This window comes from Rousettus aegyptiacus, unplaced genomic scaffold (assembly GCF_014176215.1).
Source record: "Rousettus aegyptiacus isolate mRouAeg1 unplaced genomic scaffold, mRouAeg1.p scaffold_m13_p_11, whole genome shotgun sequence".
NCBI lineage: Eukaryota > Metazoa > Chordata > Mammalia > Chiroptera > Pteropodidae > Rousettus > Rousettus aegyptiacus.
Window position 1 is genome coordinate 95,105,830 of NW_023416286.1, and position 26,765 is coordinate 95,132,594.

Genomic DNA, 26,765 nt, shown 5'->3' on the forward strand with positions numbered 1-26,765 from the left:
AGCTGCAGTTCTTCCTGCGTCGGTGAAAAGAACCCAAAATCCCCATCACCGGGGCAACGCGGAGTTCAGATCGCCCCACACGGCGACAATTCCATCGGCTTCTTCTCTGACCCAAACCCACAGGCACCTGCTCCTCACGCTCCTGCCGCTCACACGCACAATATTTTTTTTTTTTTTGAAAACAGTGCTGTCAATGGCCTGAGAGTAATAGCTCTGGCTTTCACCACAAAAGACTGACCATTTTTATATAGAAATAATTCACCACAAACTTTTCACAAGTGTATTGCTTAGCTCAGGAACTTCTGGTCATTTCCTTGTTAATTAGAAAAAAAAAATGCTGACTTCTAACAAGCCACTTTATAATTTTTGTTATTAATGATTTTCTTTTTCCAGTTATACTTCAGTGAGGTAAAATTGAAAAACTCAGTTTTTCTTATTTAAATGTCTTTCCCTTTAAATTTATAATTACTTTTAAAAAGAGAAGCAGGTTTTAAAGCTTAAGTTTGAAATAGTTATACACTCACAGAAAGATACAGAAAATAGCACACGGAGGTCCACTCACTCTTCTCCCAGCATCTCCCGATGGCGTCAAAAAAGCAGAATTAACATTTCATGTTCTCTAACACGTTAGTCATCTAGAAAAGTGCTCCTCTATTTCTCGACTTAGACGCAAGATATAAATACAGCACCCGAGGACTAACGTGTGATACGACATCGTGATGAGAAATATTTTTAAAGCGATCTAATTAAAATATATCCTCCAGTTCTCCCAAATATAACGCCAATTAGGCTAATGCAAGTTGTAGACATCCACAGCTTTCAGATGTACAAGACGCTATAAAAAGTACAGCGATTTTATCGTGAAAAGTAGCTCCTGCCTCACTGCCCTTACTTATTATCGAAGGGAAGACATTGCTTATACCTGGCTTCCACGAAGTGACCCTAACGGGAGCCCCCTGTGGCCTGCCAGAGGTCCTTGGCAGGTGGATTCTACCCAGCACAGAAACGTGGACGCTAGTGCTTAAGGGAGAAAAATGACGTAGACGGAAATAAGACGGAGAGCAATCACGCAGAGTTGCAAGTGAAAAAATAACCGGCAGTTATTTTGGAAAATGGGATTCAGCACTGTGGTTAATCCAGGGATGTGTTCAAAAAAAGAAAATAATAATAATAATTTAAAAAGACACAGGAAACATTAATCAAGTCGCGTTGGCTGGCGAGTCTCCTCCGGGGTCCGGGAGAGGTAGGGTTTGCCGGCCCTTGGCCCCTGGCCAGGCGTGGGCCGGTCTGGCAGGGCTTCGCCGCCTCTGCTGCTGAGCCGTGGGAACTTGGGAAAGCCGTTTCGGCTCTGCGTTTTATCGCCATCGTCCGGAAATGGGCACTGGTGCTGCGACTGGGGCCCGGGGGTGTGTGTTGCTCTGCAAACCCACCAGGGCGTCTGTGGCGAACGTGCAGCGTTTCCACCGATCGGACCTCGAGGAGGCAGTTTTTAAAGAAGAACGTGCGCGTAGGTTCGTCGCGAGCACACAGTGGCTTAGCGACAGGGGAATTTGCTCTAATTCCTGATATGTCACGAGCCTCTAATAACGGTCATGCTTTTGCCATTAGTCTCAACAGCTCTTACAGAAATGCTCCTTCTGAGCTGGATTTCGGTGCCAAGGCGCCTTATTAGTCCCGGAGGACTTTGTTTGGATGACGGTCGCCAAGCGGTGCGCACGCTTCAGTCCCACGTCCGTTTGCGCCCCGGGCTGCTGGAGGCCACGCGCCGAGGCTGCCACAGCGCTAGGCCGCTTCTTCGGGAAAGGAGGACCCGAACGCGAACGACAGGCGAATGGAGAGTCGGGGAGCGGGGACTGCCCGAGGGGCCCGGAGCGCTCTGCGCGCCAGCGGGGTTTACCGGAGCGAGCGCGCGGCCACGACGTGACGCTCGGCCGGGGGGCGGGAGCCCCGACGAGCCTCCTTCCACCGTTTCCGTTTCCGGGGCGCGGGGAGCCCCGAAGGGCCTCCTTCCACCGTTTCCGCCGGGGAGGGAGGGACAGCACCTGCTGGCGCCGAAGCGCCGGGGGACCTGAGGCTGTCGTTCCCATTGGTTAAAACATTAAAAAACAACAACGACCTGATGCGGATGAAAACGGCCAAGACGCGGGACGGCGTGGCTCCTCCTGGGGCCGCTCAGTCCGCCGGCCTCATGCGGAGATGCGGTCGGCAGGGTTTCCGACCCCGCGCGGGTCAGCGGCCACGCCCCGGCGTCCCGCGCCGCACGCCGCCCCGCTCGTCGCTCATGCGCACGCGCGGCGCGGCTCCCGACGCGGAAGGCCGGCGAGCGCAGGTGCGCGCAGCCGCAGTGGCCTCCGGCGTGGGGGGTGGGGGGGGATCGCGAAGCCCCGCCCGCCGGCCCGGGCCAGACGGACTGCGCCTCCGAGGTCACTGACCCTCCGGCGCCCGACGCGGAGAGAGAAGCCCGTTTTACTTTGCGACGTCGGAAGGCTAGACCTCGGCTGCCGAATTTCGTCCACGATTTTCTCTCGCATAAAACTGGGAAAGCTGTATTTTCGTGGGGATAGATGTGGTTAGAACATCTACAGTTTTTGTGAAAAGATCAACAACCCACCCTGCAAAGATGCCTCATGAAGCTTTACCAGGTAGTCAATACGAGTGTTAATACATGAAGACATTGTTATCGAAATAGTCAAATAAAAATGAAAAATGTTTATATATGCAGAAACTTTCATGATCATGTACACATCGATATCCTGTGAATTTTGAAAACAACGTCATCATGGGGAGCCGTCAAACATCATGTTATTAATCAAAATTACACCTCCTGTAGCGACACATAAAAATTAAATTTCTGGTATTTTCCACATGTCAAAATATCAATTGCCAAGGTTTTGCACTCATTTTGACCATCTATCTAGATTAATTTATTGTTTGCTTCATCATTTCCAGAAGTAGCCAATATAGTTTGAAAATTAGTAGAAAAAAATATTTAGAGAAAAAAAATTATTAAATTTTTTTTTAGGCAAAGCAACCCTTGGTTGACTTCACGGATGGCAAGAGCCTTGCCAGTTCACGACCCCTTATTTTTTTTGTTTTTTACACCTACAGCACCTGGTCTCCCTCGGTGGTCTCCCATCCAACTACTAACCAGGCCCAACCCTGCTTAGCTTCCGAGATCAGACGGGTTCAGGATTGTTCAGGGTGGCATGGCCGTAGAAGAGAAAATATTTTTAAATGAGTTTATCAAGTTATTGGATTCTGTATCTCTAGTGAAAAGAAAAAAAGTCATATTCATCAAAATCCTAATAGTTGTTATATATTTGCCAGGACCAAAAAAAACCTATTATGTTAAGATATTAATCTCATTTTGTTTTCTTAGATTTTTTCAAAATTTAGTCTAACTCCCCCCCCCTCAATCTCAAACAGTGAAATCTGGCATATTTTCTGGGTTGACGGACGTCTGAAACCCTAAAACCTTCTTGTTAATGTTGCGTTTGGAGAATCTGCGGTAATACGAGTTGTTCTGAAACAATTCTGTCGTCACTGGCAGAGAGGGGGTGCTACACCCACCGGGTTACCGCCCGCCGACAGGTGTGGTGACAGTCGGTGGGCAGGGAGAGCGGGGATCAGCCGCGTTGGGGTCGCGGCTCGCGGCAACAAAGCTGTGAGCCTGTCTGGGTTCTGGGCTTACGTCTCGCTTGCTAATGGCTCATCACCACTCAACTGAAACCGAGTTCGGCCGGTGGCTCCAGGGACTCCGATTCTACCTTGTTATGCTCCAAGAAACGAGGATAATTAGGACTAGAAATACACGCAGAGGACAAGTATCCCTGAGATACGTTGTTCTTCCCTCCAACAGAGTCCTTGTTATGCATTCTACAAAGAGAAGGCGATCAATAGAGCTTTATTCCAAGCTCGATAGGAACCCGGGTTTGCTTTTTCTCAGTCTTCCCACCCCTTGTGGTTAGGGGGGTGTCTGGTATCTATGTATAAACATGTCTTGCAATGAATGAGTTTTGGGATAAAAGAATAAGTTGCTAGTTGAGAGGCAGACGTTCAAGTGTGTCCAGATATCTTTCTGGTGTCAGAACTGTCAGGATTGCTGATGACTAAAAAGGAATGAAAAAAAAATTCCTCGTTATGATTCTCATAACGAGGTCGATGAGGATATTTACTGAAATGGAGGTAGGGGTGAATAAATTCGGGTTAAAAAAAATAGTTCGTCCAAGAGGAAAAGATAAATACGATGAAGCGACAGGTGCCAATTTGGGGCAGGTTTGGCATGACATTATAAACTTTGAGTGTTTGATACCTACCAACTGTATGCTCATCCTGAAGGAAAGATGGAATCTCCTCATAGAGACGGTGGCTAAAGAGAAAGAGCGAGAACTCTCCACGGGAGAGCTTAGACTCGGCAGAACTGAGAGGAGGAGACGGAGCAGGTGCGGCGGGAGAAGGAACTGGCCCAGACCCACCTTCGATGCTCACGGCGCGCTGCGTGGGGAGGACGCTGCGGAGAGGCCCTGGGAACCGGGCCCCTGCGCGCTTCCCCGCCCCACACTGGCCGGGGCCTGGAGGCGAAGGCGTGGCTTCCGCCGTGCAGACGCATCGCGGGGCGGGAGGCACCTGCGGAGCAGACACACCTGGGCCTCCGCTTCCGCATCCGTAAAACAAGGCTCCTTCATCCCACCCTGCAGAGTTCCGCGAGGTTTAAATAGCTAGCAGGATGCTGGGCATGTCACAGGCGTTAACGAAGGCTATTCTGAGAGCGAATATCTTAAGTCTTTAAGTTTGTATGTCGCATGGTTAAAACAACGTAACAACTGCCTTCGGGAATGAAACATGATTTTTTAAAAGAGGACCTGATGCCTTAGAATGATTTTGAAACTCAAGATAGTTTTTCAATTGATTAAAGATACTTTGAAATGAAATTTAACGTCACTCTCTCGTACAATTAATAATCTTGGAAACTTAGCTTCTAGAATTTTGGGGGAAAAGGCTTTATGAGGTTTATGGAGGATTTTCAGTGTCATAGGGCATTGGATCTCTACATCTGACATCGCCCTTTCAAGTACAAAGATAAACATGGACAAAGCTGCTCAGAATACCCCAGTCTACATAGGAGATGACTAGAGAATGAGTCAAGACGGTAGAAGTTTTTTTTTTTTTTTTTTTTTTTTTTTTTTTTTTTTAGCTAAACTAAGCCAAGAGAGATCATTAAATTTTCTCTATTTAGATTAATTAACGGAAGTAATCTCTGGATAGAATTCACCGGGTCTGTGAACTTAAAGGGGGGAAGTAATCACATATGTATTCTTACTAACCTTTGACTAAAATATAGCATCCCTTTTAATCATGCAGACAGCAAGCCACAGGAATATGTCAGATAGTAACTTTGTGTCCTATCCATAAGCGTCATAGGTATTTTTATATTATTGCATAGATATTTTGAAATGTTTATACTCATTCTGCTCTGATCTGAATTTAAAGTATTATTTCCGGGCTATTTAAATTGAAACTTGATAACCTGAGTGTTTGAGTAAGTTGGTGACAATTTCTGCTTTGAAAATTAAAGAACCAAAATGCATTCTTTAGTTACCTATCCTATTTATAGACAGAGGCTCTGTGCTAGTAGGTTTAACTATTTTAGATTCTGGTCAAATGTCACTTCTATGGGATGCCCCAGCCAGTACTCCCCCCGAGCACTTCTGGGTCAAGTGCTGGGTCAAGTTTGTCACTCTCCTCTCAGGGCACTTGTCTCAGCTTGAAATGACATGTCCGATACTGTGACCACCTGTCCCTCACCCCTGCCATATTATCAGAGTCCTATAGGGCAGAAGCTATACAACCATGCTCTGTATTCTCAGAGTGTAGTGCAGGGGCCAGAATAAAATATATATGTGTATGTACTCTAACACATTAAATATATTCAGTAAATTAGAGCATCTACCAGCAACACCACCTTACCCCCAAAAAGAAGCAAACAAAAGGACAATATTCACATCTTTAAAACGGATCAAATCATAGCCAGGAAAACTCACTAAAAAAGGAAAATAAATTGTATATACACATGCGCGTGCGCGCGCGCGCACACACACACACACACCACTAGTAGAAATGGAGAAAAGGTCCTGAGAGTAAACAGTTTTCCCACATCACGCGTGATGTTGAGGAATCGTGACCAGGGTGTGCAAGCTCAGACCCCCAGCGGCCCTCGCTCTGTGACCGGGACCAGCTCTGACCCCCCGCAGCCGTTGCTCTGTGACCGGGACCAGCTCTGACCCCCCGCAGCCCTCGCTCTGTGACTGGGACCAGCTCAGACCCCCAGCGGCCCTTGCTCTGTGACCGGGACCAGCTCAGACCCCCTCAGCCCTCGCTCTGTGACCGGGACCAGCTCTGACCCCCCGCAGCCCTCGCTCTGTGACCGGGACCAGCTCAGACCCCCAGTGGCCCTCGCTCTGTGACCGGGACCAGCTCTGACCCCCCGCAGCCCTCGCTCTGTGACCGGGACCAGCTCAGACCCCCAGAGGCCCTCGCTCTGTGACCGGGACCAGCTCTGACCCCCGCAGCCCTCGCTCTGTGACTGGGACCAGCTCAGACCCCCAGCGGCCCTTGCTCTGTGACCGGGACCAGCTCAGACCCCCTCAGCCCTCGCTTTGTGACCGGGACCAGCTCAGACCCCCTCAGCCCTCGCTCTGTGACCGGGACCAGCTCTGACCCCCCGCAGCCCTCGCTCTGTGACCGGGACCAGCTCAGACCCCCCGCAGCCCTCGCTCTGTGACCGGGACCAGCTCAGACCCCCAGCGGCCCTCGCTCTGTGACCGGGACCAGCTCAGACCCCCTCAGCCCTCGCTTTGTGACCGGGACCAGCTCAGACCCCCTCAGCCCTCGCTCTGTGACCGGGACCAGCTCAGACCCCCTCAGCCCTCGCTCTGTGACCGGGACCAGCTCAGACCCCCTCAGCCCTCGCTCTGTGACCGGGACCAGCTCTGACCCCCAGTGGCCCTCGCTCTGTGACCGGGACCAGCTCAGACCTCCCTCAGCCCTCGCTCTGTGACCGGGACCAGCTCAGACCCCCAGCGGCCCTCGCTCTGTGACCGGGACCAGCTCAGACACCCTCAGCCCTCGCTCGGTGACCGGGACCAGCTCAGACCCCCTCAGCCCTCGCTCTGTGACCGGGACCAGCTCAGACCCCCTCAGCCCTCGCTTTGTGACCGGGACCAGCTCAGACCCCCTCAGCCCTCGCTCTGTGACCGGGACCAGCTCAGACCCCCAGCGGCCCTTGCTCTGTGACCGGGACCAGCTCTGACCCCCCGCAGCCCTCGCTCTGTGACCGGGACCAGCTCTGACCCCCCGCAGCCCTCGCTCTGTGACCGGGACCAGCTCAGACCCCCTCAGCCCTCGCTCTGTGACCGGGACCAGCTCTGACCCCCCTCAGCCCTCGCTCTGTGACCGGGACCAGCTCTGACCCCCAGCGGCCCTCGCTCTGTGACCGGGACCAGCCCTGATCCACGGAGGCATCCGATTCTCCCCCTTGCAGCTGGGAACCATCGACATGGACACGGCAGTCTCCCTCTTGAGCTTGTTTACTGGCCCAGATTTTAAGTGTTACTCTGTGTGAAAACGATTTCGTTTCTCACTTTCCGGATATGCATTACAGAGCTGAATAAAGTGTGAACATCCTCACGCCACCACCCCACCCCCCGGCCACACACACACCCTCCGCCGACCCCACGAGGCCTCGTTGGGATGGGGTGCTCTCCCGGGGTGCAGGCCAGACTCGGTCAAGGCGAACATCGACGGGTCTTATCGGTTCGCAGGTCGGCAGCGGGTGACAGAGGAACAAAGACAGACATCTATCGTCCCCACGCTTTATTCTCCATGGCAACTGGTGAAGGAAGTCGACAAGTGACCTCCACGGGGCATCGACGGCGTGTAAAACTGTGGCATTAGGTAGAGCCGTGGCTCGGCACTGTGTAGCCTAAAGACGAGGAAGGCAGAGGCTCAGTTCCACAGGGGATGGCAGGCCCTGCCCTTATCCGAATAAAAAGCTATTTTATATAGATACACACCTACATACATTTGCAATTAGTCGCAAGGTGACTGAAATGACACATGACAGATATCTCACAGTACATGGACATTTAAAATGCTGACGAGGATTACCAGCCCACATAATTTAGACCTTTCTATTTGGCCCTGCTGAAAAATAAGAAAAACGACTATTTCTGGCTGAGATGTAATTCTAACCAAGACCTGAGGTGGAGCATGCTGTCTCAAAATCAAACGAGTCATATAATTTAAGAAGTATAGACTTTTCAAGCTTGCTATAAAAGTTGGGGGGAAAAGCCATCAGAAGAAATGGGACTTATATTTCCTCTTGCCACGAGATATTCACATAGAACTAAAGAACTGTGGTCTGGAAAGGGAATTGGTCCTTGAGTTTTTAACCTGTACACTTAGATTTTAAATCTTTGTAATTCCGTGGGTGTTCAGGATCTTATTACTAGAAGAAATTAACTTTAAATAGTAACCGTGAATGACTCCTCTAGTCGAATGGAGCTTACGTTTTAGCACAAGGACATGCACCGTTTTACTTTTACACAAAATTATTTTTTCATGAATATTCTGCCCGTTATTCTTCACCAACTGTCTTCGTTGCTCAGGTCCCGGGATGGCTTTCATGAAGTTCACCGGATGCCCCCACATTTAACCAATGGGTCCTGCTTGTTTCGTTTTAGCACGTGACCTGTGCGTCCTGATCAGAATTACACTAATGCCCTTTTCGGGTTTGTCTGAGGACTTAAACAGAGAATGGCCAGAAAGAGGTTTTTTAAAAATCTCTTCACTACCTTCAGGATTGATTCTCTATCATATGCATATTAATGACCAAAACACAATACTCCCTTCAGTTCTTGCTGGCTTGGCCCAAGTACAAATAATTGTAAGAATTTTAAGAGAATCTACATTCAAAAGAGTCAACAGTCATGCAAAACACCCTGATTTATGACCTTTGTGAGGGGTGTGCATGTCTCAAAAACAATTTACACTTCTTAACAACAGTAAAATGGGAATCAAACGAATTTCCTTAATATTATTCTGATCTTTAACTTAAAACTAAACAGTGGTGCCTCATTTTTCAGATGTCTTGGAGTCACTTAATCCCGAGGCCTCTTTCCTCTGCCACAGAAGGACACTGTCGGGCTCGGTCCCCGGGGGTGGGTGGCTCTCGGCCGGGGCCAGGACCGTCAGCCCTCTGCCTGCCCCGTGCCTGTCTGGTGGGGCACAGAGTGAGACAGGCGGGCGGAAAGCGCTCCCTCATGTCGGCCAGGTCGTAGCTGCCCGCGGCCCTGCCGGCTGGCGGGTGCTCATCGCTGAGCGTCCCATTCACCCGACTCTCCCAGAGCCACCGCGGGTGGAAGGACCACGGTCCCGATGCTGAGAGCGCAGGTGGATGACGTGTGCTCGCTGACGACGACATTCTCTAGTGTCTGGGATGCGCCTTGATCCCGAATTTCAAACTACAGAGAGTTTCGCTTATTTAAAAGTGTCCAGGGGAGGTTTATTTGGATGGTTCTCTTCTGAAATGTTTTCTTCACAGTTGGCCAAGCAACGAATAATTTAATATATCTTTATACCGATGGTTCAGATCAGCCACAGATCTGGTAAATGCTCCTCGGACGAGAGCAAGTTTCATCGCATTTAAACGCATGTCAGTTTCTACATTGTCATTTAACAATTTTTCCCTTGCATATAAGCAAACATACTCTTTCAGTGTAAAACGAGCATGTTTCTGTGTGTGTGTGTGTGTGTGTGTGTGTATAATTATAAATATAAATTATTTGCACATATTAAATAGTCTAATCCGCATTCTCAATCTTGTATACTAGGCAACTATATAACCACCCGAAGAATCAAATAAAAGTAAAAATATACCTTTTCACACTTAGAAACCTGGAAAGAAAGACATAATGTAGTAATAAAATTGTCTTCGATTTCAACTGGAACCACAAGATGATAAATTCCCGTGTGCAGGAATGTAATCATCTGCGATTTTTTTTCCACTGGAGCTCAGTTTATATGACCAATAAACCCATATGGACTGTTGAACTTTTATTTAAGGTTGACACACAAAAAGCCAATTCATAAATTCAACCGACGGTTCTCCGGAGCGGAGCGGTGAGCCTCATTCACCGGCCCCTAGCAGCAGGAACCCAGCCGGTGTTTCGCACTGAGGCTTTCTGCTTCAATGGCTCCTTCGTCCACTGACCAAATCTAAAAAAGCAACGGTCTTTATTTAACATTTTTTTTTCCTAATAAGATTCACTCTCTAGAAGGAAATAAACCCTGACAGAAACAGTTTTCACATTTTTTTACCTCTACTCTGAGTTCTAGAAATACCCAGAAAATAATCTGCTTTAAGGACTCTTCTGAAAAACAATTGCTTGCTACATGTCTGAGCAGCAGCCCACCCTGGACCTAGATCTGAAAGGCATTTACAATAATTTTACAACAATACAATAAAGTTTACAATAATTTTTCTTGGAGTCCCAAAGCTGGCTTTTCTGTGTTTGATCACACACCATTAAAAAAAAAAAAAAATGATGTTTCACTTGCCCCAAACACTTTAAAAAACTTTTAAAGAATTTACAATTTACTTCTTTATTTCAACAAATAGCTTATTCATAATACCAATATGTCCAACACTAAAACCTCATTAATTATTCACTGGTATTTGAAAGAAAAAGCCTAGAATTGCTTTCCATATCCAAACAAACAGTCCCCGCAGTTGCATATTCAAACACACGCATATTGAAGTGATTACAGATGAGCAAAGCTTATTTTTTTTTTCCCAAATGAGCCATGCGTTTTCTTAATGAAGAATTCCCTCTACCAAGATGGCCAGCTTCAAAGCCTCTGGCCATGGACTCCTTCTCTTGTTCAGGTCACACACATTCCGGGGCAGAGGCCCAGCTTGCCAGCAAACGCCCTGATGTCTCTTCCTCTTTAATAGAACAGAAACGTTGGCACACGGTCCCTTCGCTTGCAGTTTTGGGAGGCCGGGGACTCCCCACCTCAGGGGCTCTGGGGATGTCTCCCCTCTCCCCGGGAGGCGATGAGCCGGACAGCAATGCGGACAGCAGGCGGCCTCGGGCAAACGGGCCCTTATCACGATCCCGTCTGCTGAGCCGATCGGCCGGGAAAGCAGACAGGAGAGAGAATTCTAGTACGTGTTTCCTCTGCAAGACGAAATGTTGCCACTATTCCTGTCTGACTCGACGGATGCCAAACCCGAGACCGTCGAGGGCTGGAGAGGTCGCTACGGAGTCTTCTCCTCTGCTGCCTCCGATCTGCTAATTTTAAAAAGTGAAGCAGTCTGTATCATTCCCAGTTTTGTATTCAAACGAATTACAAATAAAACAGGTCCTTACAGTCGCCATGGCCGAGGGTTTGCTGGTTTGGAAACTGTGACCTCGCAGAGCACATCGTAAAGCGGTGTTCCCAGCCCCGTCGGGCTCCGGGTTGCGTGCGGGATGCAGCATGCCGAGGCTGGAATCACAGGGTGATGGCCGCAGGAGTGGGGGGCTAGGAACCCCATCTGAGGGCAGGCTGGGCAGAGGAGGCGGGCACGAGCTGGGATGGCAGTGAAGGCCGGGGGGCCGGGGCGCCTGACGTCGGGAGATAAGGCAGAAACTGGGGATGGCGAGGACCGAGGAGCCGCGCGCAGGAAATCCTGGCGATTCCTCTTGCCCTTCATCAGGCTGGAGACGGAGAGCGGCTCCAAGGAAGGGGGCGTCTGCGACGGGAGGGGCCGCGAGAGGACCTCGCGGCCGGGGTGGCCTTTGGGCATCTGGTGGCCGGCGGCCCAGCTGCAGGGCGGGAGGTTGGTGCGGGAGCCACGCGGTGCGTGTGAGCGTGTGTGCGAGCGGGGGGGGGGGGGCGTTCTCAGGGACGAGGCACGGCTCAGGGCAGAGAGCTGCTTCTGATGGGGTCAGGAGGGCGACCGTGAGGCCCGGCCCGGGAAGCAACACGGAGAGACGCCACGTCCGACGAGGCTGCGGGTTTGTGGTTCAGGGAGGAGCGGAAGCCGAGGAGTCACGGGCCTTGAAGAGGAAACAGATGCATTACGCGTATGGAACAATTTCGGGTCAAGGATTAGCTCTGGGTGGTTTATATGTACCGCCTACGAAAGAAAAGCCCTAAATCTGCACCAACGGGGCCTTCCGATGGAGTAAGTGCTGCTTCTGGGACGGTTTTCTTTCTCTCGGGGGGGAAAGGAGAAGATTTAAGTTAGCGAGATGGTGATTAGGAAGCCCATTCTCGGTAATTACTCAGGCAGCCGCAGGCTTTGGGGACGTTACTTGGTTTAAACCATATGGACAGACTTACAAGCAGAGGAACAGGCTGTGCATCCACGCGGCCGAGCACGGTCTCGGAGGCCGGCAGGCCCAGGGGACCGACGGCGGCTTGAGGACAACGTCTGCAGCACGCGAGAGGCGACTGAGGGCGGGCGAGGCAGCCCCGCCTGGAAGACGCCCGGAGAAGCAGGTGCGCCCCAAACGTCTCGGGACGCCGCCGGGGCTTGGCTGCCGGGCGCCCAACGGCTAATGACGGTTTCTTCCCGACGCGAGCGCTCCAGACGGGGCCACACACGGGACCACACACGGGGGCCGCGCACGGGGGCCGCGCACGGGGGCCGCGCACGGGGGCCACACACACGGGGCCCCACACTCGGGGCTGCGCACGGGGCCACACACACGGGGGCCGCGCACGGGGGCCACACTCGGGGCCACACACGGGGGCCACACTCGGGGGCAGCGCACGGGCCACACACGGGGGCCGGGCTCAGATCCGGGGCGCCCGCTTCCCCGGCGCTGCTCGCCGGGCGAAGGCCGGTCCCTTCCCCGCCTCGGCTCTGGCACGGGGCAAACGGGCGGCCCCGGGGCGGCCGGGAGGGTCGCGCGGCCCGCCATCTCCCGGCCGTGCGCCCCATGCGGTCCACGGGAGTCCCCGGGGCGGCCACGTGCCCGTCCGCGTGCCCGTCCGCGCGCCCGTCCCTGTGCCCGTCCGCGTGCCCGTCCGCGTGCCCGTCCCTGTTCCCGTCCCTGTGCCCGTCCCTGTGCCCGTCCGCGTGCCCGTCCGCGTGCCCGTCCGCGTGCCCGTCCGCGTGCCCGTCCCTGTGCCCGTCCGCGTGCCCGTCCGCGTGCCCGTCCCTGTGCCCGTCCGCGTGCCCGTCCGCGTGCCCGTCCGCGTGCCCGTCCGCGCGCCCGTCCCTGTGCCCGTCCCTGTGCCCGTCCCTGTGCCCGTCCGCGTGCCCGTCCCTGTGCCCGTCCCTGTGCCCGTCCGCGTGCCCGTCCCTGTGCCCGTCCGCGCGCCCGCCGCGTGCCCGTCCGCGTGCCCGTCCGCGTGCCCGTCCGCGTGCCCGTCCGCGTGCCCGTCCCTGTGCCCGTCCCTGTGCCCGTCCGCGTGCCCGCCGCGTGCCCGTCCGCGTGCCCGTCCGCGCGCCCGCCGCGTGCCCGTCCGCGTGCCCGTCCGCGTGCCCGTCCCTGTGCCCGTCCGCGTGCCCGTCCCTGTGCCCGTCCCTGTGCCCGTCCGCGTGCCCGTCCCTGTGCCCGTCCGCGTGCCCGTCCGCGTGCCCGTCCGCGTGCCCGTCCGCGTGCCCGTCCCTGTGCCCGTCCGCGTGCCCGTCCGTGCGCCCGTCCGCGTGCCCGTCCCTGTGCCCGTCCGCGTGCCCGTCCGCGTGCCCGTCCGCGTGCCCGTCCGTGCGCCTGCCGAGCGCGCGGAAACGCAGGCGACGAAACCGGCGCTTTCCCGGAATTTAAAGCCCGGCGGCGGCCGCGTAGCGTGGAAGCCGCGGCGCGAGGGGGGACGTGGGCGCGGCGCAGGGGGCGCCCCAGATGGCGCCGCGGGGGACTTGCTGGGAGTCGGGTCTGGCGGCGGGCGCGGGGCGCTGGGTGCGGGTCGGCGCGGGCGGCGGCCGTGTGGCGTCATCCCCCGGGCACTGGGCACGGACGCCCGGGCCGGACAGCCGTCTCGGGACAAGCGAGGGCGTCGGCGCGATGTGCTCGGGACCAGGAGAAAACAGTCTCATCCGGCAAATCGCGACCGCGGGTTTCGACGTCGCTCGGGACGAATGGCGGGGGAAGTACAAGGCCGCGACGCAGCACGGCGAGCAGAAATGGGCCAGCGGCGCGACCGGGTGCAGCGGGGGTGGGACGGCCAGCCTCCGCCTGCGGGGGCCACGTCCAGGCGAGCCAGGTGAGCCAGGCGAGCCAGGTGAGCGCCGAGCTGAGGCGGCTGCCGTGTTCCAGGCCACGGGGCTCAGTCACACGCCGAGGATCGCAACACAGTACGACAAAACGGAGCTCGGTGGCGACGCATCCGAGCAGACCCTGAAGCGTGGGTTCCTGCGCCGACCTAAGTGTGAACTATGATTCTCACCATCCCAGAGACTTTAAGAAACTCAGTCTACCGCCCGGCTTCGCACAGTCACCTGTCAGGCGCACTCGAGGGAGCGCTAACGGACTCACGGCAGCTTCCTGCCGAGTTCCACGTGTGACGTGGAAGCCCCGGGGAGGCCGGCAGGAGGCCGGACCCACGGACTGTGACCATCACCATCCGACCCCGAGGGGAGTTAGAGACGTGGCCCACGACGGGACGCTCGGCCACCGGGGGTGAAGCCAGCATCCCTCCCGCTGGGGAAGGACAGGTCCGTGGCCAGGGTCCCTGCCAGCCAGCCCTGCCACAGCGTTTGAGTGGACCGGACTGAGGACGGGCTCGGAGGAACAGAACAGCCAAAGGACTTGGCGCACTGTCACCAAAACCGGGGGGACCAGCAGGAAAGCTAGACGGACGCTTTGGAAGCGAAGTCCGGCCAAGCCGTTTGGCTGACAATGTCCTGGACCCCGCCCCAGGGCACGCTGAGCCCCTGAAACGGGCTGCTCTGCCCCGCTCGGGGAGAACTCAGGGTGTCCGGAGACCATGGGCGATACGAGTCACGCAGGGTTAATAAGTCGTTTTTGGTGCGCTATTGTGTTTTATATTAAAAAACGGGGTAAAAGCAATGGATCATGAAGCTTTAAATTATATCTTCCTGAGCGTGGTAAAAAAAAAGAAAAAAAGGTACACTTCTGAAGAGATAATACATTCAAAACAGACAGAAGGCAGCACACAAAATCCTAAATCAAGAAACCGAATCACACATGCTTCAGAGAGGGGTTCTAAACACACGGTGAAATCGCGTTGATAAGAAGATTTAAAGTATTTTTAGAGGCAGCGGGAAGTGAGAGGCTCAAGTGAATCTCACAGAGAATATTTACCCAAAGTGCCGGCTGAAGGGCTTTCAGCGTTTCGGGGGAAGAAGGAGCCTTTCTGTGTCGGGTTGAAAAGAAAGTGTGCGACATGCAGATCACGTACTCGCGCACGACCAGTGTGAACTACGAAGATCATCGGCAACGACGAGCAGAAATGCCCGCGGGACAGGTACCGAGGATGCTGTCGGCTCGACGGACACAGGGGCGTGGCATCGGAGGTCGGCGAGGTCCGGGCGGCCGCCTCCGCGTTAGCATGGGAAAGAAGCAGAGGCATTTATGGTTTTAGTTGACATTTTTGAAGTTCCAGCCTGGTGCTGTGTATACATAACGAAGAGAGGCACGTGGAAAAAACGGGGCAGAAACATAATACTTGGGCCGAAAGCACTACACTGTAAAATAATTTGGGCGGGAATCTCGGGTACGTGAGCAAGTTCAAGAACTGTCGCCAGCACGTGGGGCCTCACTGAGACATCTAACAAGACTCTGAAATAACAGAAGTGTTTTTGTAGGTTAAAGTAAGATTACTATAGAAAACTGAAGAGCACGCAAATTCTTTAAGGAGGCCGTGGACCATAGGCCTTGAACGCAACTTGGGAAAAAAAGATGTGAACGTCTAACTACAACAAACGCTTTACAGCAAGTGTTTCCCGGGGCCTTTGCTGGCCTCCGAGTCACAGGTGAAGGAGACGCACACAGGCTGGGCACTTGTCATGGAAGACATCAAGGCCGTCCTGACGTGATGGCACCAGCTTGTGTTTCAAAGCTGGTTCGATCTCTTCTGAATTCTATGATCCGCAGGTGACCCGATTATTGCTTAAATACAGGAGAGAGCTGAGCGCATTGGCCCGTTGTCAACAGAAGTTCTCATCGGGACCCAGAATTACGTCACCATGAATGACTAGGAGTGTGGTTAACTTTAACCTGCTCTGAGACATAGTTTGTCTAGCCTCCCACCTGAAATAATCAAACGTGACGACAAATCGTGTGGAATGACAATTTCCACAACATTATGACTCGGGAAACAAAAGACCAAAGTCCCCGAAAGGTCAAGAAACAAACAAGGTGACCCCCAGGCTTGTCCTCATGCACTGCCTTGTGGGGGCCGGCAGGGGACGGCGCGCCAGCTCCCGGAGTTGGGGTCACACAAGGCAGCGTGAGCTCAGGACAGAGACCAGCGAGGAGTGTGTGGCTCAGAGAAACTCGGTCACACGCAGAGGGGTCCCCGTGGGTATTCGGCTGAGTACCCCGCGCATGTGAGCAAGGGACCTGCTGGAGGCTGGAGGCTGGGGGAAGAACCAGCCCGAAGGGTGACAGGTCCCACCGCCCGGTGCTCAGACAGGGCCAGGAACAGGGACCGGTCCCACCGGCCGAGCCGGAGACCCTCCAGGTCCGACAGGCAGAAGGCTTTGCCTCGGCCAGGGGATGCATGTGCCGCGATCGCCTTCGGTCCGCGAGGGGCCGCGCGCACCATGAGCCTCCACAGGTCAGGGCGGGGCCGAAGCACCCCTTCGCCTGGAGAGGCCGTGCCCGTCGACGCACCGTAAGGAAACGCATTGCTCCCGCGTCCGCGGCCCTGCCGGGCGCGTGAACCTTCTCTGCGTTGTCGCCTTTCTCATTATTTCAGAGCGTGCTCTTTCCACGTATGAAAAGAAAGTTTCCTGTAACACAGCAAGCCGCGTAGCGGCCGCCTCACACATCTCGTGTTCCCCGTGCCGCTCAACGGCATTGTTTCCGCCCGCGGCTGACTCAGTCGCACGGTGTTTTGTACAGCGACGTGCCACACAGGCTCGGAGCCCAGGAGCACGACGCTAGACCGCGTGGCCGGGGCGCGGGGCGGGCCACACCATTCAGGTGTGCGAGTGCACTGTGTGATCCTCGCACCGTGCGACGATCGCCTCAGGACTCATCTCGTGGACCATGTCCCCACTGCTAAGCGAGACTGCCACTAGACCTGAGCGGACCACTGCCCCACACATCGAAAACGCGAGCCCTTCAAGGGTTAAACTGTTTGCAAGCGACGTGACTTTGCTCCACGAAGCTCAGCAACAGCCACAGGACTACGAAGCATCCGACGGCACGTGAGGTGAAAGCCACACCGTCTGCCACACTAGAATTCTATTCCCACGCAAATAACTTCCAAATAAAGGCCAAGTAAAAACCCTTTCGACACAGGGGAGCTGGACGAGCTCACCAGGAGTACCGTGCCCGGGGGACCAGCTGGAGAAGATCTCAGAGGGATGGAACAGGGCCCCCCACGGACGAACGCGCGGCCGCAAAGGGGGGCTTTCTGATCGCCGGCCTGAGATGAGTTGGCATCATTTCAGTCTCTTTAAAAGACAATTAGTCTTTTTAGAGGGAAAGAAGGACCATAAAACGTGGGTTTTTCACGAACGTAAGCATGCATTTTACGACAACAGGCGCGCACGTGTTAGGAGTCGAGTCGTACTACCGCGAAGTTCCTATGTCACACCCGATGGCGCACGGTATCACCCGAACGCGCCTGTGATGTTTTCACGGTGTAGAGGGGCTCCCCCCTGTGCCCCGCTCTGCTTTACTGCCCTTCCGGGTAGCGCATCTTCATGGGCATTGAGGCGAGGTGCTCGGCCCACACGAGCATCACAGCCATCCGAAGGCACAGGCGACGGCGAGCATTTACCAGCAGCACAGCTTTTTAATTAAGGTGCGGACACTGTTTAGTCACCTGCCTTCGCATACGTAACAGGCTGCGGCACCGAAAACGACATTTATGTGCCCGGGTAAATCAGAAAATTGTGTGGCTCCCTTTACTGCAATACTTGCTTGGTTGCAGTGGTCCGGAACTGAACCCGCGATATCTCTGAGGTGTGCCTGTATTCCGTGAACCCCCAAACGCCCACTAACATATGAAGCGACAGCTTATGCCTCACAAGCCAACAAGAGATGAGACAGGGATTTTTTAAGAGTGCGAACGATCTCAAAGAAGGCAGGAAAGGGAAGAGAGGGCAACAAAGAAAAAAGGGACCAAGATAAAACTAAGGGCATGACGACAGGTGTGAACGGAAACATAGCGACGATCGCATTAAACGTACGGGGTCGAAACACCAAAATTAAAAGGCGGAGTTGTCAGCGGACTTTTTTTTAAAAAAAGCGAGACCCAGCTATACGTTGCCTACAACAAACTTTAATCATATATCAATAAATAATTGTATATATGTATATATAATTAAAGTTATATATATAAACAAATAGGCTAAAAGTAAAAAGATGTGGAAATATATATACCATAAAAATATAAATTTAATGAAAACCGAAGTAATTATACCAATGAGACAAAATAGCTTTCAGAACAAAAAAAAAAATTACCAGGAATATTATCACTTCAGAATGATAAACAGATATGTCATCAGGAAGAAAAGGCGACCCTAAACAACAGACTTTTATGGTCTGAATATCTGTGTCCCTCCAAAATCCATATTCAATATCACTGAGAGAAACTGACCCAGAACTAAATAAATGGAGAGACATTTCATTTCATGACCTGAAAGCTTGATATTATAAATATGTCAATTATCCTAAAATTAATCTACACATTCCATATTTAATCCTAAATGAAATTTTTGTAGAATTAGAGATACTACTAATTTTGCAAAAATGACAACATTTTTCTAAAATTCATATGGAAATCCACAAAGCTAAAACTATCTCTGACAAAGAACAAACATGGAGTAGTAACTCTGATTTCAAAACATTTTATTTTTATTTTCTGGTGATTTATAATTTTAAAAGTAATTAATCTCAAAATAAAAGCAATTTTTAAACTACTCTTCCAAAAGAGTTTCTACTTTATTTTAGTAACAAATTAACAGTTACTTAGTCACACCTGTGAGAGCTCCTCTGGCAAGCAGATGGGAGTTTCTTAAGCAGGAAGCTTTGTTTTATTTTTATTTTTTCCTCTTTTAAGGACTTTCTGTCCTCTTTTACCTTTTTTTTTAAACTGAGGTATAATTGACATATAATGGTATTGGTTTCGAGTACACAACATAAAGAATCGATATTTACATACGCTGTTAAACACCCCTCCCCCCCCCCCACACACAAGATAAAAAATTTGATGAGGACGTGAAGAATTAAGGGCCCCTGCACACTGGGGATGTAAGTCGGTGCAGCCATCATGGAAAACAGTACGGAGGGTCCTCAAAAACATTGAAAAAAAAACCCACCTTCCGTTATTTCAGATCATGCACAGAGTCTGAATTACCTTCCTAGATACAAAGTATAGTCAACAGTGTGTGTGTGTGTGTGTGTGTGTGTGTGAGTGTGAGAGTGACTCGCGTCACCAATGCGGAACATATCATTGCCCTGAGAATATCATGTTGAAGTCACTCTCTGTCTGTCTCGTACATTACGTACGTCCCACACACAAGCCTTATACATACACACGCACCTATATACCACATATATGCTAATGGCTTCCCCTCACATAAGATATAGGGGGGAAAAAGGACTACACCAAGAATTAGGGGACCTGGTTCCTCAAAACCTCAGTATTAGTTCCACTCAGGATGCACGCCCGGACCGCCCACACTGGACTAGCTTCGTTAACGTTCCCTGTGCTATGACGCGATTGGTTTGCGCTGATAAATTTAATCAATATAACCCTGTGAAATTCACTGTTGGGTTTATTGTAAGTATGTCCTGGGGGCGACATTCACCACATTTAAAAAAGCTTATTCTATGCAGACCCGGGGAGCGGAAGTCTTTCTCACGATCATAAAGAATAGTTGTGCTTACTTTCGACCTTAAAGAAAATGAGGACAATGCAATTGACTCTGTTTCCTCTTTCTTTTTGGCTCTAGAAGATTCCCTGGTATCCAGTCTCTAACAAGCTAGGCTTCATGAGATAAAGATTTCATATAGTTTTAGTCAGTAATGGTTGCCAGAAAACCAATTAGATTCTTCAATCCAGCTTAAGGAGACTTTATTATAGGATATTTTGGAACTGTAAAAAAGTTAAGGGCAGAAATGTTTGGTTGAAAATTGTCACTGGAAGCCATCAGAAACCAAGTCAATCATTGTTGCCACTTATTTCTTGGACCAAAACTTTCTCATTTCTGCATATATATTTTATTACCATGTCAAGATTTTCTTGCTTGTTCCCATTTTTTTTTTTTAAGTAAAATGAAACATTATAAGTCAACTGCATGATTTAGGTTATATCTCCTCTGTAACCTCAGTTTCGTAACACCTTCAATAATAGCGTTTTGATAAGTAGTGTTCAAATAGCTTTAAAAACAAAAACAAAAACAAAAACAAAAACAAAAACAAAAAACCTCTTACTTAAAAGTCCAATGTATAAAAGAAATCAAAGCTGTCTGAATAGTCCCCGCTCCATTTGACACCCACAGTCCCACGGTGAACACAGCCTGACAAGCCCACCCTGACACTCCCAGGAAGGGTGTCCAGAATGGCTTCTGGTGGGTCTCTTTTCGGTCCTGGATCGCAGAGCTCATGGTGAGGGCGGCCGGCCATACCCTGCCGAGGAAGCCCGGAGAGGTGCTGGGGAACAGGCGGGCGATTCCCAGCCTCTGACATCTCTATCGAGTACACTTTGGCATCTCCCACCTCAGTTCCTGGTTTGCCACAATCACCTACTCAGCCTTGAATCATCCTTTTCGAACAGAGACATAACGAATCAACCGCCTGACCTCAGTTGAATTGCCTCTTTACACGTCGGGCAGTTCCATGATGCACAAATCAGGTTGTTCGAAGCCTTGAAAAGCATCCATGTCGCTGTGCGTAGAAATCCAACGTATGAGAAAATAAACGTGTTTATGACCACGTAGGCAGAGGTCTAGAGCCTCACTGGACCCCTTCGCACCTCCCTTGGTCGCCCGTGCATGATCGGCTGGCAGGATAATCAATAATGTTGATTGCAGACCTACAACTCCAGTTTCCACGTCGGAGGCTGATAAAGATTAAAAGGAAGAAGAGGTGGCCTTCTACATTTATAGGCATAGGTTTGACTGCTGCTCTTTGTTTTTTCAAAGGTACGGCCTCATCCATTTTCAAGAAGCTCATTATCCGCTAACTCCCTACATGGCATGCTTTGGCTAAAACTAGAATCCTTCAGCTTATTTTAGTAACTCGACACTTTCCCCCATGAACTGCGACTGAGTCTAAAATTTCTCTTTTTAAAGATTTTTTTTTTCAGTGCAAAGACACCGTGGTTTCGTGAGGCCACGTGATCTCACGATAATGTCACTAACGTGGAAGCCAGTCAACCGAATTCTCGCCCAGCCCCTGCCACAGACATTCCTGCAGGTGTCGGTCAGGTGGCCCGCTGAACCTCCAGGCCAAGGCCAGAGAGCTTCGGCCACGTAGCACGCCCCGGGGCCGGCTCCCAGACGCCCGGCCTCACGACACGCACGTGAGTGACTGAAACCAGGACGAACGGCTCGTGCGCTGGACTGGGCCGCGGTTTCGGAGCATCAGGGCGGAACCCCCAGAACGGAAAGTTAAATGCGCAATCCGAAACGTTTTCCAATGGACGGAAAGTCGAAAGAAAACCATGCCAGTTGTTCTTTTTCTTTAATTTACAGACTCTCTCGAGGTTGACGGGAAGGGGGCTCAGTCTGTGGGGGAGCCCGGTGCTTCGCATCGCCCCTGTGAGGGTTGGAGGGAGAATTTACAAAGGGCGCGCAAGCGCATCAGCCGGTGGCTCGGAGGAGCTCGGAGGAGGTCGAGGAGGTCGAGGGGGTCGAGGGGGTCGAGGGGGTCGAGGGGGTCGAGGGGGTCGCCTGCGGCGTCTGCGGTGGAGCAAGAAGAATCCCCCCTGCAGGGCCCCCGGGGGAGTGGGAGGCAGGCAGAAGCGAGGCCCCCGGTGCGCGGCCCCCGCTGCGCGGGGAATGTACAGACGACCGAGACAGGGCGTCGACGGAGCGCGAAGCCCGGCAGCCGAGGGCGGGACTCCGAGGGCCGGAAACCTGAGCCCCGGCCCCGGCCGAAGGGGCAACGAGGACGGGGAGGCGGCGAGTCCGCAGGAAGGAGCGGCTGGGCCACGGACGCCGTTCCGCATCGTCTCACAAACGGAGTCAGTCGGGCGTGTGGCGAGAGCCAGGACCAGTCGCGAGAGGGAATGACCAGCTGTCCCCTCCGGTCTTTGGGGTCCGAGACCTACACCAGTCAGCGGCTCTCAGACGCCAGCGTGACCCCTCGCACGGGAGCATTTGCGCGACTTGGCCCGAGTGGGCGCTGCGGGCCTGGAGATGCCGTGGGATCCCACGGGCGAGGGGCTCAGCTCCTCGAGGTCGCCCTCCACTCCAGGCTCCAGCTGCAAGTCCAGGTCGTCAGCTGCGCTGCTGGCCGCCTGGCTGTAAATCGGAGGGCCCCGCGACCCCCTGCTGGAAGGGCTCGCGGAGCTCAGAAAACCTGCCCGCTCTCTGTCACTGGTTTATCGCAAAGGACGCTAAAGGAAACAAGTCAGCCGCCAGATGAGGAGATGCAGAGGGCGAGGTCCCACAGGAGGAGCTCCCGCCCCGCGGAGGTAGGGGCTGGCATGGCGGCCCCGGGAGGCATCGCGGGTCCTGGCCCGGCAGACCTCCACATTCCCGCCCCCGGTTTTGATGGAGGTTCATGACACAGGCGTGGCTGACTGGCCACGGGCCGCGGATTCAAGATCCAACCCCCCCCTCTCCCCAGAGGCCAAGGGTGGGATGAAGGTCAGTTCCCCGGGCAGCGGCCCCCACCCTGAGCTGCTTCCCAAGAGTCGCCGCGTTGGCATAACCCCAGTTGTGGTGGAAAGGGGCTTGTTATGAACAGCCAAACACCATTTCACCTTTAGAGCTCTGACGGGAACTGGAGACGAAGGGCCCAGCGGCTGTGACTAAAGATGCTCCCACTGCCCCGGTCACTCGGCGAGTCCCGAGGGCTCTGGGACCTGTGAGCAAGGGCTGTGGGCTGGGACCACGTACATGGGAGACACACACTTTGGCCACAAGACTGCACTTGGTTTATGTTTAAATAAGTTGAGGGAAAAAGACTAAACGATGTCTTCGAAGCCAGGCTGAATCGCAGCTGAAATTCTCGTCCAGAAACATCAGATTGAACCCGCTCTCTCCCTCCGACTGCACCCCATTGTGCCGACTGCACCCCACTGTGGCAGCGGAAACCATGGGCCCAAAATGGCGACAGTCACCTACGCGCTTCCTCTCGACCCTGAAGTAGTATTCCCCGGAGTGAATATGTAAATAAATCATTAGTCATAAGATATAAAACTAAGGGAGCAAACATGTGCTCACAGCAAAGCTCAGCAGGATTATTTATTTATTTATTTATTTATTTATTTAATAGAGAAATGGAAACTATAAATAATGTTGAATACACTATAATAAATCTACTTAACCTAAGAAATACAGTACGGTGATTATAGAGAACTCTGATATTTTTATAAAATTATTCACATATCACAATACCATCAAAATAAATATGTAGGTACACGGCTGAAAGTGTCTGGAAATACGTCGGAATCTTTTGAGCGGTCATCTTTAAGCCGTGTACTCATGTCTTCCTTCACAGTTTTCACATCGCTATCCACTTTCATTAATTATACATATATAATGACTAACAAGAAAATAAAAGATATGCTCATTTACTGAGCTTATAAAATTTCTTTCCTTTTCGACTCCGAGAGTGAAAAATTGCTCTCTCAGGAAAAATGTTTTTTCTCCAATAAAATATTTATCAGGTGTCTCCTTTTGCAGCGTCTGCGGCGACTCTATGAAGCTGTTCTTAAAGATGTAAACTCCACAGGGTCCTTAAATGTCATCGCTATTCACGGAATTCACGGAGCGCCCGCTTTGAACTCGAGGGTGCGAGCCCACACGGAGCCTCCTGTCTGCGTCCTGCGTTTATTGGCTTTCTTCCTCCGCAGGACCTTGGATCGTTATCAAGTCTGATCTGTACACGTGTTTTTCTCCTTATGAATAGTTTATAGAACGCACACGGCCTCACGATGGCCTTCGTGCTTTCGCGATTGTCCATTGTGAACTGGACCACAGTCACCCACCCACAGGGTCCACACGTTCCGCCGTGTGGCTCGGACACTCGTCACAGCTAACACGCTTCCTGTCACGCCTTCCTGCAAACATTTGCTGATGACCAAGTGGCATCTGCTTATTAAAAGCCCCTTGAGAAGGCATCAGCCCCAGGGACTGAGAAAATAGAAACACGTGAGATTTTCCGTTCGCACGGCCTCCTCCTGTGAAGACGCCTTCCATTTCCCTAACTTCTGGAAGCCCGGAGGGGTAACAGTCTCCGCCAGCGAGCCGGGGAGCCGGCCTGGCCCGTGGAGGAGTCTTGCGGACATGGGAACTGCGGGGCCGGCTCTCCGCGTCTCTGGCACTACGATGCGGACGGGGGCCTTTCGGGGCGATCTTGCCGCTGATACAGATCAGTGTGTTCCAAGAGCTGAACCGGGGTCTCAGGTGAAGTCGCAGTGACCAGCCCGCACTGTCCTCCTCGGTGACCTCGCTCTCCCTGCTTCCTGAGAACGCCGCGCCTTTTCGTTCCTCGCTAGGAAAGTGGTGGTCTCACCCGTAAACGTCACCGACGTGAGGGTGAAAGTCACGATCCACGAGACTGCGAGCTCTGGCGGGGGAAACCAGCCGATGAAAAGTAAAATCCAAAAACTAAATAAGTGAATAAGATAAAATCCAGTAAGCATTCTTTTTTAGAAAGGACTCTAATATCAGAATCCCCAGAGATGAAAGTATTCAGGGGCCGAGGCAGAACCAGACGAACCACCTCCGCGCCCCAACCCTACTTATTCTCGAGCGTCTTTACTTCACACTATCGAGCACCTTTCTAATTGGTCTCCACCGTGATGATTTAAGGGAAAACATACTCTGTACTAAGGATCTGCTGGTGCTTCTAGGGAATTTTTTTTATAGCGCACTAAACAGAAGGAAACACGCGGCTCACGAATTCCGGATCGCGTGTCCCTGATCATAACGAAGTGCCCTATACACGGCCTAACATGGACCCTCAAGACCTTTGGGTACCTATCGATGTCAGCATGTGTTGTTTACAAGGAACGTCTAACAAATTTGGGAACGCACGAACGTGTCTTCGTCTTTCATAAACACGGCGTGGACACGCGTGAATGGAGAGGCGCGATGGGCGGCTCGCGCTCAGGCAGGGGGCTGTGCGTGACACTCGGCCATGCCCTGTGTCCACATCGCCACGAGCCTTGCCCAGTCAGGCGACACACACGGGGTCGGCGACGTTCTCGGAGAGGCCACTGCACCCCCAGTCTTAGCGTCAGCGGGAATTCTGCGGGGGTCAAATGGGTCGCGAACGGCTCACTGCAATCGCCGCGTTTTTGACCGGGTCAGAGGAGGAGAGAGGAATTGGGGGCTGGAGTCTCGCCATCCAGGGCTTCTCCCCGCCCCCCGCAGTGAGTAATCGGCCGTAAGACACTCGGAAATTCCTCGCCGTGTGCCGCCCCGGTTCCCTTCCCTGTGGAACGAGCAGCGTCGGCTGTTTGGGTTCTGATGTCTCCTCGGTCATTGCGTCCGGGGGAGTCACATCTGTACCTCCGGTGTCTAGACAAGGCCTGACCGAATTGAACGAACCCAGGGAATCTTTATCGAATCTAGTGCAGAATGAACAGAGGCCCCAGGGGCGAAGCCCAAAGCCGAGCGGCGGCAGGCACCTTCTTGGAGCTGGGCTCGTTTCCCGGCCAGTGGGGCTTGCTCAGAACCCCACACGACTCATTCTGAGTTCAGGAAGCTGCAATGCAAATAAATCTAAAAAATAGACTTGCCATCTTATTTAACGACTGGTATAAAGGGGCTGCAGACCGTGACTTCCCCCACGCGACGAATCCCTTCCGGAACGCTGGTGCATCGTACATCCTCCTTTGTAAAAAACGACGCGGAGCTTTTCGGTCCCTTCCGCTCCCGGGAGCTGTTCGGAGGCCCGACCCCGCAGGGCGTTATTTCTACATGGTCCACGGATTTGCCTCCAAGCGCGCGCTTCCTGTCTGAGGAACCTGCTTCTTAACTCTGGCGCCCGGGTGAACTGCCCATTTCGCAGCGACCAGAGCTCGTCCGGTATTACCCCAACAGCGATTCTCTGTGAGTCAGCGACCATTTAGGGTGGAAGTAGAAGGTAGCAATGAAACGAGGATGGAGAGAGTTAACAACAGGGAAAAAAATAACCCGGCGCAGTTCTCCTCAGGTTTCCCTGCTCAGGAATCCTGTCTCATTGTGTCCGATTTACTTAAATACACGCAGGTCAGTGATAAAATGCGCCACGAATCTTAACTCACTTAGCAGAGAAAAACAGCCTCTCGGTAGCTGTTTGACCCATCACCTCTGATAGCGGAGTCCCTGACACTGTGAGTAAATGTCAGAGTAAATCTGAGCTGTTTAAAAACAAAAAGCATGCCGCTCTCATGAAAAGCGAGACCTC

At 52.5% G+C, this 26,765-nt stretch overlaps 1 pseudogene; it reads right to left on the bottom strand.

Annotated features, from left to right (window-relative positions):
- Positions 1-3,099: 3,099 nt before the first annotated feature.
- Positions 3,100-3,218, bottom strand: LOC118609532 (annotated as a pseudogene).
- Between the last annotated feature and the right edge of the window lie 23,547 nt (positions 3,219-26,765).